We start from the raw sequence: 19,370 nt of genomic DNA, 5'->3' as shown, positions 1-19,370 counted from the left end.
CTCAATGTGGTTTTGATTTGAATTTCCCTGATGGCTAATGATGATGAACATTTTTTCACATGTCTGTTAGCCATTTGTATGTCTTCTTCAGAGAAGTGTCTTTTCATATCTTCTGCCCACTTTTTGACTTATTTGTTTTTTTGGGTGTTGAGTTTGAGAAGTTCTTTATAGATCTTGGATACCAGCCCTTTATCTGTAGCGTCATTTGCAAAGATCTTCTCTCATTCTGTGGGTTGCCTCTTTGTTTTGTTGACTGTTTCCTTTGCTGTGCATAAGCTTTTTATCTTGATGAAGTCCCAAAAGTTCATTTTTGCTTTTGTTTCACTAGCTTTTGGAGATGTATCTTGAAAGAAGTTGCTGTGGCCGATGTCAAAGAGGTTACTACCTATGTTCTCCTCTAGGATTTTGATGGATTCCTGTCTCACACTGAGGTCTTTCATCCACTTTGAGTTTATCTTTATGAATGGTGTTAGAGAATGGTCGAGTTTCATTCTTCTGCATATGGCTGTCCAATTTTCCCAGCACCATTTATTGAAGAGACTGTCTTTTCTCCATTGCATGTTTTTTCCTGCTTTGTCAAAGATTATTTGACCATAGAGTTAGGGGTCCGTATCTGGCTTCTTTATTCTGTTCCATTGGTCTATATGTCTGTTTTTGTGCCAGTACCATGCTGTCTTGGTGATCACAGCTTTGTAATACAGCTTGAAATCGGGCAACGTGATGCCCCCAGCTTTGTTTTTCTTTTTCAACATTTCATTGGCAATTCGGGGTCTTTTCTGATTCCATACCAATTTTAGGATTGTTTGTTCCAGCACTTTGAAAAATGTCATTGGAATGTTGATTGGGATGGCATTGAAGGTATAGATTGCTCTGGGTAGCATAGATATTTTAACAATGTTCATTCTTCCGATCCATGAGCATGGAATATTTTTCCATCTTTTTGTGTCTTCTTCAATTTCTTTCATCAGTGTTCTGTAGCTCCTAGAGTATAGATCCTTTACCTCTTTGGTTAGGTTTATTCCGAGGTATCTTATGGTTTTTGGTGCTATTGTAAATGGAATCATTTCTCTAATTTCTCCTTCTACAGTTGCATTGTTAGTGTATAAGAAAGCAACTGATTCCTGTGCATTGATTTTGTATCCTGCCACATTACTGAATTGCTGTATGAGTTTTAGTACTATATGCCAATAAACTGAGCAATCTGGATAAAATGGATGCCTTCCTGGAAACCTATAAACTGCCAAGACTGAAACAGGAAGTAGTTGACAACCTGAATAGGCCAATAACCAGTAACGAGATTGAAGCAGTGATCAAAAACCTCCCAAAACACAAGAGTCCAGGGCCTGATGGAATCCCTGGGGAATTCTACCAAACATTCAAAGAAGAAATAATACCTATTCTACCGAAGCTGTTTCAAAAAAGAGAAACAGAAGGAAAACTTCCAAACTCATTCTATGAGGCCAGCATTACCTTAATCCCCAAACCAGGCAAAGACCCCATCAAAAAGGAGAATTTCAGACCGATATCCCTGATGAATATGGATTCCAAAATCCTCAACAAAATCCTAGCTAATAGGATCCAACAATACATTAAAAGGATCATCCACCACGACCAAGTGGGATTTATCCCCAGGATGCAAGGGTGGTTCAACATTCGCAAATCAATGTGATAGAACACATTAATAAGAGGAGGGAGAAGAACCATATGGTACTCTCAATTGATGCAGAAAAAGCATTTGACAAAATACAGCATCCTCTCCTGATTAAAACTCTTCAGAGTATAGGGATAGAGGGAACATTCCTCAAGTTCATAAAATCCATCTATGAAAAACCCACAGCGAATATCATCCTCAATGGGGAAAAGCTGAGAGCCTTTCCCTTAAGATCAGGAACATGTCAAGGATGCCCACTCTCACCACTATTGTTCAACATAGTACTAGAAGTCCTAGCAACAGCAATCAGACAACAAAAAGAAATAAAAGGTATTCAAATTGGCAAAGAAGAAGTCAAAACTCTCTCTTTTCGCAGAAGACACGATACTTTATGTGGAAAACCCAAAAGAATCCACCCCCAAATTACACGAGCTGCTTTTTAAAAGCAGCAGCACTAAGCTCCTAGAGTAAGCGTCATTGTAGGCTTACTGCTTGGAAACTCTTAAGTTGGTCAAAGGTGCTTATTTGGGGTTGAACTATGTTCCCCAAAAAGATACATTAAAATCCTAACCCCCAGTATCTTTGAACATAACCTTATTTGGAAATATGGTCTTCCCAGATGTAGTCAGATTAAGATGAGATCATACTGGATCAGAGTAGGGCCTAGTCCAATGATTGGTACCCTTATAAGAAGAAAGAAATTTGGACATAGAGGTACACACAGAGAGAACACATGTGAAGACAGAGGCAATGACTGGAGTGATGTGCCTACCACCAAAGAACACTAAAGATTGCTGTTAACCATCAGAAGCTCCAAGAGACACATGGAACTGATTCTACCTCAGAACCTCTAGAAAGAACCAATCCTGCCAACATCTTGATTTTGGACTTCATCCCTTCAGAACCGTGAGGAAATAAAATTTCTGTTGTTTTATGCCACCCAGTGTGTGATTTTAATATTTATTTGTTTGAGAGAGAGAGAGAGAGACAGCATACAAGTATGGGGAGGGATAGAGGGAGAGGGAGAGAAGCAGACTCAGCACTGAGCATGAGCCCAAAGCTAGGCTCTATCTCACAACCCTGAGATCATGACCTGGGCCAAAATCAAGAGTTGGATGCATAACCAACCGAGCCACCCAAGCACCCTTGCGGTGATTTTTTATGGCAGTCCTAGCAAACTAATATAGAACCTAAACATATTATTTTCTGTTTAGTGACAGACACATAACTTAAAAATCATTCAGTTTTTTATAAAATTGTACCTAATCACTTAGGACAGAATGGTATGATAGATTTCATGTATATTTGTGTGTGTATTTTAAGAGAATAAAAATCTAATTATTCTGTCATGGTATGTTGCAGAAATTATATTTCTCCAAGAAATAATATATTTCATAATAATAACATAATAACATTAGTATAATGGACAAAGAGACACTTATTGTATAGTAATTAAACTGTGGGCTCCCGAGCCAGACTGCTAGTGTTTGAAATCCGGCTTTGTCACTCACTATCTATGTGACCCTGAACAGATCACTTAACCTCTTTTTGCCTCAGTTTCTTCATCTGTTAAATGTGAAAAGTGTGTCTGCCTTCTGAAGTTAAAGATTAAATGACATGTAGTAAGGTTTATTCTATTATTGATTCTATTATTATATGTCAATTATGGTTTTTCTTTTCCTTTGTGTCAAGGACAGACAGGTCCCTGGAAATGAGTTAGAGAAGCTGATAAGCACATCAGTATCTCTGTGTCACTGATATGGTAGAGTCTTAAAAGGAAAAATCAGTTTCCACCTTCTTGGCTCCTCAACCATGTGTGTCACTGTTCTTCCTCTCCATGGTGTGATTTTCCAAGATAAAGAATTCAACCTGAGTTTGGATGCTCAGTGTAGCACATATACACACACCTGGAGCTGATGGAAAATATTCTTGTTAACATTTACAAATACAAGAAAACATTTTATTTAATTCAAAAGATGTAGGTGGAAAAGAAAAATGAATTCATTCTTTCAGAATTAAAAAGCACAAATGCAGCACGTATGTCAGTCACTAACCTCCCACATTACATTTTCCTTTGCAGCCTTATTCACATTTTTGGTCTCATGCAAAATTTCTGGCCAATCTATTGTAGAAGAGCAGTAAAACTACTAAGTCATTTTTATTCCCTGTTGGCCCAGTTTGAACACATTTTTTTAAATCTTTGATTAAAAATTTTCTAGATCTTGCATACACAACTTCTATTATTTTGTGAAGAGGTTATGTTGTAATATAAAATGGGAATAGTGATTTTTGATATGGAATTTGGTCAGTCTGCTAAAAATATTAATTCTGCAGCTTCTGTCAAAGTCTGTGTTCAATACTGAGGGCAACAGAGTTAAAAGACATAACTCCTTCTCCAAGGAAGCTGACAGAATTTTTAGGAAATAAAAATTAGAGGAGATACGCGACAAATAAAGATGTGATAAAATGCGTAATTGTTTGGTGGAGACCATAAATATCATCTTGGTTAAGAAAGGGAGCTAGAGAAGGATCTCCTGGGATTCAGGTGGTCAGGGCAGATTTCACAAAAGAAGTAGAAATGAGCTAAGACTTAAAGGGTGAATGCGTTGTAGAGAGAAGATGATATTAGGGAGGAGATGTTGCAGGTAGAAAACCTTTTCATCAAGGGCTTGAAGAGGTCAATGAATTATATGTGCAAATAAGAAATGAATACTCATTGGAGCACAGAATGCAAAATGGAGAACATCGGTTGAGAAAGTCAGGTAGGCCTTCCATGTCAGTGTAAATAATTTTGGCCATTCATAAGACAAACTAAACTGGAAATTTATCATTTTAATTCATGTAAAATAAATAAAGACCTAAATAAATAAAACTAAATAAAGTCTTCAATGCCAAGGATGCTGACTTTTCATACTTCACTACAGAAGGGCCCAGGATATCTTGAGGGCTTTGTAGTTTGGGTTCCTAGGTAAAGAAGAGGAGCAACCTAATGAATTAATAGATATATATGTATATTTTTATGTATGTGTATATATATATGTATGTGTGTGTAGATAGATAGATAACTGGGAAGCCAGTGAAGAGAGAAGCCTGAGGAAGGCATTGAAGATTTTGCTTGTGTGGATGAAAAATATCAATGATTTCTGGCAGAGGAATACCCTTCCATCTTAAACTTTCTGTGTAAAGGCTACAATACAGATACAGATAATCAAAATGAAAATACCTGGTGCCAAGCATACAGTAGATTCAAGAATGAATGAATGAATGAATGTCATGAAAAAATATTTAGCACAATATTAGTTACTTAAGAAATAGAAGTGATGAAATATGTAATGAAAATACGTACCATGAGGCAGGCAATGGTACAGTGAACAGTAACAACTAAATCTATTAAATGCTTTGATATGTCAGGAATTTAACAAGCATTATCTTAGGTAATTCTCAAAACAGTCTAATGAATAAATCCTATTATTTCCATTCTACAGTTTAGGGAGCTGAGACCAGTAAACATTAAAGCTGGGGGTATGCACCTAGGTGTGGCTAACTCCAAAGATCACTTTCACCACCAGCCTCTACTCTATTCACAGTTCAGGTCTAGTTCATGTCACCCTATGTTATGCTTCAAACTGATGAGTATAACAATTTTTTAATCTCTTCCTATACCAGCCTCCTGGAAATCAGGACTGTGACCCAAGGGATGTGTCAAAGCACCTGATTTCCAGGATTATGATCATGTACCAGGAAATAACACTATCCCCTTTGTTTAGCAGGAACATTGAAATATCTATCCTCAAATGGGACTTTTTGTGTTTGTACATATATGCTTCCTCGTAATTTAAGACCATTTGTAAACACATGATTTGCAATAAAAAATAATGTCAGAAAGATTTCCTATTTTAGCAAAGACCAAAATAGCCTCCTCCCTTTCCAGTATGCTCTCCACACTGCCCCTGGCTATTTTTAAAAGCACAGTTCTGTTGTTGAACACCACATCAAAAACTAATGATGTACTATGCTGGCTAACTGAACATAATAAAAAAATAAAAGCAAAATTCTGATTATGGAGCTCCTCTACTATAAAAGACCAAAAGGCTGTCTATTGAAAGGCCATTTGGCTCACATGGGTAGTCAAGATCTTTTATAGTCTGTATCCAAACTAATTTTCTAATTTCTTACTCAATAACATCTTCTATTTGCCACAAACTATGCCATTTCCCAAACATTCCACATAAATTCAGACATCAAAGACTCTGTCCCTGCTGTTTTTTCAGTATAGAATGTACTTTCCACCCCTATTATACACCTGTTCAGTAATCCTAGTCTTCAGCACTCAGTTAAGTTTTACACTCTCTGCAAGCCTTCTGTAACTCCCGATTCTCCCAGTCAGAAATTACTTTCTGTTCTTGGCTTGGTTCTTATGCCCTTGTTTAATATTTATCTCTCATGTGATAATTGCCCATATCCCTGTTTTTCCCACTAGATTATAATCTTGTGCACAAAAATAATGGTTTATTGATGTTGGTATCTTGTTGCATAGCCCAGTACCTTTAGTTAACAAAGAAAAACCATTAGTTAGTTGATTTTAATCAATTGTTGATCACAGTTTTATGCACAAGACGCTTGAAGTCTACAGAATGAAAGTTCTGAGATTAAATTTTCAACTGGTCTTATTTTAACAGAATTCCTTTTTCTAAAGATATATAAACAATGTAGAGCCCTCACATTATTTAGTTTGAGTGCCCCTTTCACCTTCCAATTAATTTTTTCCAGCCAACATCAGGAACTTGTTTGTAATTTAGAGAAAAGACACTGGAGGGTCAAAAGAAACATTCCAAATGCAATACTTTACTGTGAGACACATTGGCTTAAATAAAGAGAAGATAAACATACTGAACAGACATCCTGGTGTTTAGACCAGTTAAGGAAAAATTTAATCAAGAGGCCAAGAGACAGCTCATGACTCATGAATATTTAACATGAATTTCATTAAGTCTAAGAACATTGAGAAATGCTGTCATACTTGAGACATACCTGTGAAAATGGTCTATAATATCCAAATGCCAACTACTGGATAGCTCTTTAATATAGGTCATATATCTGAATGTTAATTCAGATTATACTAGAATTAATAATCATTAGTGGAGCCAAGTTAGGTACCTGATAAATATAATCTTGTGCCTGGCTAAAACTGCCATTTTGCAGTTTAAGGAATGAGTATTGAATATAGACAAATACAGGGTAGTATTTTGAGAATTATGGTGTGGTTGTAGTAACAGCAACAAAGAAAGAACAACTTGTGGGCTCTAGACATTACTCAAACTTTCCCAAATGACTTAATCTGGGAGTCAGGCAATAGGATAGGAGAAAGGGGAAGTATGTTTTTTCTCCCAGTTGTCATGTACCAAATGTGGTACAAGTTAGTAGGTTTGGTTTACTTTCCTCCTTGCTTCATGTGGCTAAACATTCAGCAGTGTTTGAAGTGAGGGATGAGATACCATTTGCAGCTTACACATATTCATGATCTTTAGACTGATTTCTCCTTTTTCTTTACTATATTCCATCTTGGTTTCAAAAACTTCTATCTTGATCATACTAAGGAGATTCCTGAAATATCTCCTATAGACCAACCTTAGTGAAGTGAAGTGTTGGAGGTAAGAATCATGTGGCTATAACAGGTGTCATCTCAGCTACTAAAGATTATTTGATGGGTCATTAAGGTGACTTCTCCTTCACTCACTCTTCTATATGCCTCCTTCAAAGGCCAGATGATTGGTAGAAGAGAATGATCTACCCAGAGAGAGGCGAGCCAGTTTTTGGTGATGTGTATGGTACATGAGGGAAATGGTGCATGAGGAAGCTTAGTTAGGAAATAAAGGAGTTGGTGCCCAAGTTATATCTTTGTGTTCTCCTAGTTTGAGAATTACCTTCAAAAATTTGATTTTTTTTTTGTTCTAGCTGATATTCAGATCCAAACACTGAATTCCATCCTTCTAACACCCATCTATACTGAATCAATAGCAGATTTTACACATTTTATTTAATGGTAAATACAGGAGAAGCTTGAGTAAAGTTTTAAAGTGCTTTGTGATAAAGAACTGTAAAATAGAATATTTTAAATAGCGGAGAAATATTGATAATAATACCACTAAAACAGCTTTTCTTTATACAGTTAACTGGTAGTAGACAAGAAGACAGGAATCTACTCTGGTCATTGGTATATTTCTGAACAAGATAGTTTCCTCTCCTGCTTCCATTTCTGATGATGATGTTCATTAAGACCCTCTTGATTCCAAGTAATTTAAACCCAGGCTAACTTAAGCTGAAAAAGGAAACTTTTTGGAATGATGCCAGGCATCCCAACTGCATTTCATGAAGAAAACCACTACTTGGAGCATTGTGGGAAATAATTGGAAATCTTCTGAACCATCGTATCAGCCCTGCTCCTCTCTGAGGGATCTGCTGCCATTCTCTAGGCATAGATCACCCTGTTTCCCAGTCTTACCGGCACAAAGTGGTTGCTGTTCACAGAGTCAAAGTTTACGTTAGTTCTAGTCACCCTGAAGGATGCTGCTTCCTCCCTCTCTCTCGTCCTTCCTTCCACCCTCTTCCCCCTACCCCCTGCCTCCACCATCTCTGCCACAGTTTCCACAATTACCAAGAAAAGGACAAGAGTAAATGGATTTGTCCAAACAAGTCCTGATATATATTAAATATTTTCACGTAAAGTAGCTGTTTCCTAAGAATAAGCTATCATTTAGAAGTATCTGAACTACAGACTCATTTATTAAATTGTGCCCTAATTATACTCATTAACTTCCTCCGAGTATTCCCATTAAGTTAAGGTGCCTACCAAACAGTGTACCTGGCATTTTTTGGAGTTTACTCACTTGAGAGAACCTATTTGAGATCTGTGAGTTGGAAGTATCTTAAAAAGAGCCAGAAGGAACCCTTCTAGGACAGTGTTATTGCTTATACCTTTAGAAGCAGCAATATAACTTCTTGGCAGGAGATTCTCTCTGCCTTGGGAGGGTATTACTGCTATCCTTAGAGGCAGTAAATGAGTTAAGATGCCTTCTGCATTCACTTCACTTTCAGATTTCCAAAATAATTTATTTAATATGAATTGAGGAGGTTTGTTCCTTATATATGTATTATAGGTAATACTACCACAATGACTTTCTCTTAATTTAAAATGAAATTAAATACTCTTCTCTTAGAAAAGGAAGTGAAGTAACACGAGCTGAAAAAACAGTTGGTGACTGAATTCTCATCATGAATTCATCTGGGCTTCTTTGAAATAAGCATAGCATTAAAGAGGAAAGAAAAAAATGTACCCTACAAACTTAGTGATATAATTTATTTGTGTTTATAAGCACCTTCCTCTAGAGATACTAAAATCTTTAACCCCCAAGATGCTAAATATGATTAGTGGTAAGTATAGTCATATCTTAACATTTCTCTGGATGTGGTAGTACTTTAAAAAATAAAACTAAGGAATAAAGCAGTTGATTTGTATTTAATTTTTTGTTTTGCCTGAAAACTGAAGGAACTCTAAAGTAAGGTTTAGTGTTCAAGTTCCTTGCTTAAGGAAGCCCTTTCCCATGACAGACTCAGTGTCAATTCACAGGACTCCAGCATGTCTGTTGCTTCTGAGTATTAGAACATCTGGACCAAGAGCTGAAGGTGACCAAATGCATATTTAAAGGAGACACTGATTCTGAGTCAAATAATAACTTACTGCTTGACAAGGAGATTCCTGAAATGTCTCCTCTTCCATCTATTTACTGATAATGTGTATGTGGTTTTCTCCCAAAGCACTTTCCTGACTTAATAGGAGAATGTCAAGTTCATAGTGATGTCATTGCCACCTGAGATAATGGTCCTTAGGAAAAACAGAAATAGGCAGGGGAAAAAAAATCTCTGTGAATGTTAGGTTGAGGAGTTGACAAGGAGTCTGTTCCAAGCCAACATATTAGGGACTGATATTGTTTGGTTAAATGTATCTAGAAGGTCATGCTTCATTCCAAAGGTGCATACACCACTCATGGCTCATTATGTAACTCTTTGTTTTATAAAAATGACTTAAATTTATACTCAGATCTAGATTAGCATCTCTATTTTTCATGAAAGGAAGCTCTAACAGAGAGACAGATGTCAGGGCTGCACATGAGCAGCAAAGTCAATGTCAGCACCCAATTAACATTTTCTAATGCCTACCGGGTGTCTAAAATTTTATCATAAGATTGATGGTTTTTATACAAAGAGTAAAGGCAGTTTCTATCTTGCAGGGGTATGAAGAACATTTTGGTTTACATTTTGCATGCATTACTGGGACCAAGTTATTAGTATGTATGTGTGTGTATATATATATATACACACACACAATATCATCTAACTATATATGTTTGAGAAAGATTCAACCCAAACAAAAGTTAGATGTCTTAGCCAGCTGTTTCCAAACTTCAAGCTATGAAAATCTTTTTAAAATTGATTCTTCTGAAAATTTTACTTTTAGTAACTCTCATTTTTTAAAAAAGGATATATCCATATCAAAGATTTATATTTAAAACTATGTATTAAGTGCATATTATGTGATAGGCATGATACTTAATAAACGTAGTCTTTCCTCTCAAGAGGTTTATAGATAAACTATTACTTTAATCAACAAATTTTCATTTTAATAATCATAGCAACATCTACTTATACTTTAAAATACAAATTCATAGGGGCGTGAGATTATTTACTGTCTAAAAAATGTAGCTGATGTATACCATTGGCAGATCCTGGCATGAAATTATGTCCCGCACTTCTTACATCCACCCAAATTCTGTGACTGTTGTGTGGTCCTGGGGGACTCATGAATGTTGAAGCCTCTTAGGTCCCAGAGCTAGGTGAGATGAGAGCCAGTCCTTTGGGTGGCAGCCGTAACAATTACGGTACTAGATGTGTGCACAAGCTCCTTCTACGGACAATCTGGAGACTTGATGTTACTACTGGATGGAGCCATGGGGAGACAGTGGGGGATGTGACCATCAGCTCTATCAGGCAACCAGTAGGATCCCTGTCAGCTTCCATATGCAGGCTGATAAAGACCAGAACCTCAGGCAGCAGCTGGGAAAGTATGAATTCAAATCTTTTCCAGGGAGAAACTGAGAAATAGGTGCTTTTGTCTGCTCCCTCTACTGAGCCCAAGAGGTTAGATGCAGGATGGGCTTGCATGCCCATTTGAAACTGGGTTTTTGTTTGTTCAATTGATCCTTAGGGACTCCTGAATGCCAAGCTCCACTGGATATCATAAATGTGTGATTTAAGATAGCAGCCACAAAAGTTGACATACAAGATGTGTGTACAATCTTCTTCCAGGGAGCAGTTAGAGATTTGGCTTTAGGGTTGGAGTAAGCCAGTAGGAGAATGTGGTTGGGGCGGGGCTGGGGGCGGGGAGTGCCACTGGCTCTTATGGAGGGTTGCAGTCAGCAGCTTGATGCAGGCTGATCAGAAGCTTGGACGCTTAAGCAGTAGCTGGAAAAGCATGCAGTCAACACCCTTCCAAAGAGAAACTGGGAGGTCTTTTTGTTTATTCCCGCTGCACTGAGCTCAGGGGCATAGCCACAGGGAATGATTGCACATCCATTTAAAAACTGCTTCTGTATTTGCTAAACTCCTGTGGAACTCAAGAATACAAGCCCCATTGGCTTTCAAAGCCAGGTGATTTGAGGGCTCTACCTCAGGTGGCAGCCTTAGAAGTTGGGTCCTAAATATGAGGTCCAAACCCTTCACTCCTCTCAGAGAAGCTGGGGGTTGGGAGTTCCCTTCCTGAATGTAAGGTGCTGTGGGGGTATGGGGTTTATGGTGACAATATATCTCAGCCTTTCCTACCTTCAATATAGGTATTTTCTCAGTTGCCTGATGTGTAGGAGCTACCCATTTAATTTCTGGATTTTTCTCATAGGAAATTGATCACGTGCAGCTACATATATATTTTCTGTATCTGTGGGAGGAGGGAAATTCAGGAACTTCCTATGTCACCATCTTGGTGATGTCTCCATTTCTTTCTTTAAAATGGAGATTACAGTAATGGTACCTATATTACAGCATTGTTGTGAGGATTAAACAAGTTAATAGATACGCAACATTTAGAAATTATTACTTATTACTATTATTACCTATTACTCATTACTATATAAATGTTACCACAGCTGCTATTCAATGTTGTCAAGTTAGGTACTGCATGAGTGCCTGCTTGAACTCTAGCACTGACCAAGGAGCACAACTTACTAGGCAGTCACACATGAGGATATGTCAAGATTTGTGTACGATGATTAAAACTTCCATTTCACATGATCTAAACTTTGGTTCATTTTGAGGGGATGCAGATGATTCAAGACTGTTCATTGTTTGCCAAGCTGGTACACTTATCCTTGTTTAATGCTTTATTGATCAGGAAAATGTGTAGGCACTCTGCTTGGGAAGCTTTCTTGGAGGAGGTCTAGTATTGATGTCTGATTGCCAAGGAGACTCTGCAGGTTATTTCTTTTCTTCATAGGAGCTGCTTAATAGCATCAGGTTATTGATCCATTTACTGTATTTGGCCCCCTGGCAATGGTTAATGCTAGAAAGACTATGTAATAAAGTATTTTGCTTAGAGGGTTCGAAAATGAATTTCCTTGACTGAGGGAGGCATGGAATAGCTTTTAGATATCTCTCTACTGCTCTTAAGCAAGCTCTGGCCACTGACTGTGCCCTTAAACATGTTCCTTTATTATATGTTTAGAGAACCTCCCCTTTCAGAGGATTGTATGAAATGCAATAAGGAGATGTGTTTCATTTCTGTTAGAGGAATAGAAAAGGGTCATATTTTAGATTAGAGACAAGAAAGAATTTTGGGTGTATAGGTAGAAGTCTCACTCCAAAAATCTGCATATTCCTCTTTCTGATGCCATTACATATAGGGAAAAAGCTATTTTATAATAATAGTTCCCTACTGATTACAATGCAGTGTGATGTAGAAAGCATGGCTTTTGATTCTGGTAGATAGAGTTTCAAATGTTAGCTCTAACACTTACTGCTCTCTGGCCTTGAATAAGTTACATAAAATTCTTGACTATGAAAAAGTATTATAAGAGCTGTATTTATTGGCTACTGTAATAAGTAAATGAAATAAATAAAAGAGAAGTGAAACACAGTGGGCATGCCGTAAATGTTAGCTTCTGTCTATCTGTCTGCATTGTTGTGGGTGGTTGATAAGGCAGAGGCATTAGGCTCCAGTCTGAGCCCTCAAATAAAACTAGTGACAAGGCCTCCTTCTAGCCTCAGTGCAGAAATAATTTTGGGGATGTTCACTCCTTTGGAGGGCACCACAGTAAGCAGGTTTTTGCTTGGCTGATGGTTCTGCTAAAAGAAAGCCCTACCTGGGGGCAAATGGATGGATTCTCTTTATCTCTTGATTTTTTCATCTATTCTTAAGGTCCTCAAAAATAACGCTATGTAAATAAATGCAAGTGATAAGGTAGAAGAAAAGTTTGGAAAAAACATACTTCTATGGCAAATCTTTATTAAATAAGTTAACCTATGTAGAAGGACTTCGGCAAATTATAAAGCATTAGACAAATGTTAGCTCTGATTTCAGGGGTATTTAGCCTGAGATATAGCTCCTTTACATTTGCTAGCACACAAACCAATTTCCCTTGGCTAGGAACACCTCAGTGAGCACAGTGTGGTAAAAGATGTCCTACCCCGCAGGGCTTTGCAGTGATGGGAAGGACAGCCATAACTAGCATTTACCAAGGCAGCTCCTGGTGAGAGCCTGCATCTCACAACATCTGAAAAGTACAAAGGAAGATTTTTGCAACTGTGCACTCCCACATTAGCAACTCTCCCCCCCCTGAAGACACACAAACACAAAAGTCCATGTACATGCATACAGAAACACATATATACATACTCACATTGCTGCCAGGTTATCAGGGGAAGGAGAGAGTGAATCACAGCTCTGGCTTCTCATTAGTCTAATGAGAAGACATGGGGATGAGAGAGTTGGTCTAGGTAATTTTTTCTCTATTTGCAAATTAAAATTAAAGCAAGAAGTGATTGAGATTCTGGCTCTGCAATGGTAAATTTGAGGACCTAATCTCAGGATATTTCACCCTTCCTTCAGTCATTTTGGAAACAAAAGGAATTCACAGCTCTTTGTACTGAGAGTCATTTTATACAGGTGCATACTCCAGAAAGCTGTGATTTTGCAGCGTTGGGGGGGACAGGTCAGTGTGCAAGGGGGAGAGAAAGAAAAAGCACATATTGTTCATCCTGTATGGTTCCTGCCTCTTGGAAACAACTTTATGAGTGATCTAACACCACTCATACACACAGGTTCTGAATCATATGTGAAGAAGCCATATGCATACTGTGCTCCTTGAAATTTGTGCTCTTATTGGGGATCTCAGTTTTTTTTTTTCTTCCCAAAATATTTCAATAGAAGGAAACTGTAAATCTTGAGTGAGTCATCCTCTCCCTAGTATTACCCTGAGTTAGAATCGAGGGACTGCCAATTCTTTCTGCATGTGCAAAAACCAAAATCTATGTGAAGCAGGTCTTGCAGTTGGAAATGTCCACCTCCCTTGACTAAAATTCCCAAGAGTTCTGACTGCCATGCAAGCGATAGTCAAGTAAGACATCACAGATGGCAGAGATCAGAAATGTGACTACTACTTCTTCCTTATTCTCTCCCTGTCCTCCTCTCTCTCTCCACACCCTTTCCATCTCCCTCTCCCTTCCTCTCTCCCTTCTTCTCTCCCTCTCTCTCTCTCTCCTTCTGGATAGAACAGGGTAATTACCTGATAAAGGCCAAGTAGCTACTTGATAGGTAGTATTGGTATCAACATGATCTATCTGCACTTTCAGATAGAAGCAGCTAGCATGGGCCAGGCTGAAGCATGGTCTTTCTCTAACTGGAAACTTGAGTGGGAATCAGACAACATTTGGATTTGCTATTCTGCAATAACCCATATATAGGTAAAAGGTAAACAATAAATACTTTAAAATAAAAGGGACTCCTTGTAATCAGAAACCCTTTTTAGTACATAACATTCTGGATGTAGGAGGTGACTTGAATTATATAGGAATAGAAAGTTGAAAAAGTGTGACTTTAAGAACCCTGCTCCTTAAGGTTGGGGCCCCAAATAACTCAATATTAATAGTCTCCTTTAAGTTTTCCTCAACAATTTTAGCTGTTGCATTTTTACTAATAGACATGCTCACTTGTATTTGGGTGCACTCTTAAGTTTTTATCTTTATTTCTTTTTTCCTTGATCATGAGAATTAAAAAAAATTAGAAATTTACCAAAGTAATGTCAAAGACACATGTAATCAACACCTATATGTGTATGATTTTTATGTATGTTCAATTTTATAAATGAAGAAAATGAATTTAAGGGCACTTTTTCTCCTGCACCTGCCTTCTCCCACAGAGACATCCACTACGGTAAATTCAATGTGAATCTTTCCCTGTTCACTGTTTTATATTTTTAGAATACAGATACCCCTAGTCATTTTTAGCATATGTGAAACTTTATATGCAACCTTTTTTCATTCAACGTATTTTCCAGACCTGTGCATGTTGGTATAGTATATATCCACCATATATTTGGCATATGGTATATCTCATTCTCTTCAACTGTTTCATTGTCTAATTTGAATATACCATATTTCATGCATCCATTCTCCCAAGCAATTTAAATTGTTACAATTTTTTCATTATTATGAGTAATGCTCACTAAACTATTGCATATCTTCTTTGTGATATGGGTCTAATTTGCTCCAGGGGAGTGCCCAAAAGTGGAAATGGTAATAATTACACCAAATTTACTCACATCAATACTATATGCAAGTTTGTGTTTTTCTCATGGTCACTAGTGAATACCACTGTAAATATTTTTTATTCATTCTAGTTAAATGGGTGTAATAGGATTTAAAAATATTGTTTCCCAATTTATAATTTCCTGATAATTGAAGTAGGTGTCTTTTCAGATGTTTATTAGCCATGCTGTTTCCCTCCTCTGTGGATTTCATCTTCTTTTCCTTGCCCACTTAAACTCTCTTTTTCTATAGATCAACCTTACCTTTTGTATGTGGTAGACATTGACTTCCAGTCTTTGTCTTTTAACTTTGTTTATGATGCTGCTGTTAAGCTAAAATCTTATCTTTAATGGCATCAAATTAATCTTTTCCTTTATGTGTTGTGCTTTTAGTGACCTGATTAAATAATATCTTCAAATTCCAAAGACACAAAGGTTTTTCCTACATTTCTTTCTTATAGTATAACATTCTTCTAATTTAGGTCTTCACACAATCTAGAATTCACTTTTGTCTTTGATGAGAGATAGGGATCCTGTTTGACTGTTTTCTAAGTAGAGAGAATATGGAGAGTATTCTCACACTATTTACGATATTAACTTTGTATCACCTTTCACAACACTTGGATATATTTCTAGACTATCAGAACTAATCCCATCAAGTCTTATATTGGTATAGATATTAGTCAGCATGAGTCCTAATGCTCTCAGGACACCATCATCATCATCATCTGGAGTTCTAATCTGACCTCATCTTCAATCTTTTATTGGGTCTGCAAAGTTTCTTGTTCTCTGAAGGTTCTCATTCTTGCTTAATGAAACATGCCTAACATCTGTGGGCATTGCCTCTCAACATTACTAGGTGTCCTGGTTAATTAATTCTATTCTCCAAGTTATTCTCTCCTTTTCTTTCCTGAAGGCTTCTACTCTCAGATTACTTCCCATTACTCTCAGATCTTGATTTCCTTCCATTGATAACTTTGTAAGTAATCCAAAGAAAACTGTTTCAACTCTCCACCACCACATCCATCAGCCTATATGAATACCCACAGATTCTTCCTTCTTTTCTAATACAATGAGCAAACTGTTCCAGCCTTAATCCAATGGCAACCCCTTCATTTATACACTGAATTCATGTCCCCTTGCCTATAAAAGATACAGTGCCTAACATTGCCTTTTTTCCCTGCATTTTTATTATTAACATATATTATTTGTTTCAAGGGTACAGATCTGTGATTCATCAGTCTTACACAAAATTGCCTTTCAAACTTTTATGTTATTAACCTCTCTCTTTCTCTTCTGGATCATTCACAGCAGTATACAAGTATACTATAATAAGTAGTCATTAACCTTCCCTGGGCTCCATGTCTCCCTCCTGCCACTCCCTAGCCTCTTCCTTTATTAGCAAACCTCTTGGAGAAAGTGGTCTAGTTTCAATGTCTACACTTCCTTGCACTCATTCACTCATCTACCTATACTAGGCACAATGTTGCCCCTGAAGTCCAATGAGATCATATTTAATGATGTTACCAACTTGCCAAATCCAATAGCCAACTTTCATTTTTCATTTTATTTGAGCTACCAGCAGCATTTAACAGGAATAATCATTCATTCCTTATTGAAGAAATTTCTTTATTTGGTTTCTAACATATCAAACTCACCTAATTTTTCTCTTCCTTCTCACTGGCTTCTAATCTCAATTGCCTTTAATGGGTTCATTTCTTGCTCCTGGGCTCTATTAGATGTTCTCTGGTCTCAGTCCTTAGCCCTCTTCTTTTTTTTTTATTGAAGATACCATGCTTCTTATTGCATTTGGATTAGAATCTGCTACAGTTCCATTTTATTTGGGGTAAGATTGTAAGAAGAAGAATCCTAGTGACTCAGTTTTCTGAGTATCAAAAGGTCTACATTATTCATATAGTGTTCGAACAACTAATACAAGGCTGGTGATTTTATTTTCATTGCAAGCAAAAAAAAAATCTGTATTTTTATCATGAATATATTATATGGAATAAATTAATGATATGTACTCCACGGGCATCCCAATTAAAATGGAAGGTTAAATTTCTGGGAGATTAGATATTTTTGGAAATTTGCCCTCTCTCAGTAAATGAGGCAGAGCATGATGAGATTTAAATGAGACCTTTCTTCCATATATTCTCCCACAGCTCTGTTTATTGATCACCTGTGGTCCCAAGATGTTAATATTCTATGCCTTATTTTCCTTATCTTTCTGAAAAAGCTAATCAGTAATAATATTTGGAAAATTTCTAGTACTCATATAATCAAAATTCTTTCCTTCTATGTTTTATTCTCAAAAAAACTATTGTGACCTAAAATGTTTACTTTCATTTTGAGGAATTGGAAACTTTTGTGGTTATAATCTTTATTTCCTTCTTGCCCACATTCACTACCTTGGCAAGTAAATAATAAGTAATAAATAAAATCCTCAAAGAAACAAATTGTCAGTGAACATAAAAATATTATAAGTAAAATGATGTAAAATTATATGCCATGCAAACAAAAACCAAAAAAGTTTAATGACTATAGTACTAGACAAAACAGGATTTTTATATATTATGTCTTGTATTTACATTATGCCTCTTGTAAAATACACAAAGCTCTGAATATCTTTGTGTTTTCATTAGATTATTTAGTCCATTTAGATATTTTTCAAGTTTTAAGTTCCATTTAGTTAACAAACAGTTATATCAATTTCAGGTATACAATATAGTATTTTAATACTTCCATATAACACCAGGTGCTCATCACAATAAGTGCCCTCCTTAATCCCCATCATCTATTTACATCCCCCAACCCACCTTGCTTCTGGTAACCATCACATTGTTCTCTAATGTTAAGAGTCTGTTTCTTGGTTTGCCTCTCTTTTTTTCCCCATTTGCTCATTTGTTTTGTCTCTTAAATTCCACATATGGGTGAAATCATTTGGTATTTGTCTTTCCCTGACTGATTTATTTTGCTTAGCATAATACTCTCTACCTCTATCCATGTCATTGCAAATGGCAAGATTTCACTCTTTTTTATCACTGAATAATATTCTGTTGTACACATTTTCTTTACACATTCATCAGTTGATGGACACTTGGGCTGCTTCCATAATTTGGCTATTGTAGATAATGCTGCTATAAACATTTAATCTAAGTAGTGATATATTGGTGTTCTTATTTATCAAATTTGTGTACCATTTTTTCCTGCTTTTTTACCTTTCCCCCCTCTTTTCTTGTCCTATGTTTATTATTTGCATTAGTTTTTTTTGCCCTTAACTTGTGAGCTATGAATTCTTTCTGTGGTTACACTAGAGACACACATATATCTGTACAATATACCTGTTTGACTTACTAAAACTAATGAAATTTTAATTTGTTATGTACCTAATAATCTAACTTCAAAATATATAAAGCAAAAAATAGAGAAATAAAAATACAGAAGTTCATAATTATAGCAGAATACTTAGGTTACAAAAGCATAAATCCCCAATATAAAATATTACAATAATTTTTAAATAAGAGAACTATTAAGAAAGGTATTTCATTTGTATCTTTGGGGTAAATACCTAGTACTGCAATTGCTGGGTCATAGGGTAGCTCTATTTTTAACTTCTTGAGGAACCTCCATGCTGTTTTCCAGAGTGGCTGCACCAGCTTGCATTCCCACCAACAATGTAGGAGGGTTCCCCTCTCTCTGCATCATTGCCAACATCTGTTGTTTCCTGACTTGTTAATTTTAGCCATTCTGACTGGTGTGAGGTGGTATCTCATTGAGGTTTTGATCTGTATTTCTCTGATGCCACGTGATGTGGAGCCTTTTTTCATGTGTCTGTTGGCCATTTGGCTGTCTTCTTTGGAGAAATG

Source organism: Neomonachus schauinslandi, chromosome 3, assembly GCF_002201575.2.
Source record: "Neomonachus schauinslandi chromosome 3, ASM220157v2, whole genome shotgun sequence".
Classification (NCBI taxonomy): Eukaryota; Metazoa; Chordata; class Mammalia; order Carnivora; family Phocidae; genus Neomonachus; species Neomonachus schauinslandi.
This window is presented reverse-complemented; position numbering follows the sequence as displayed.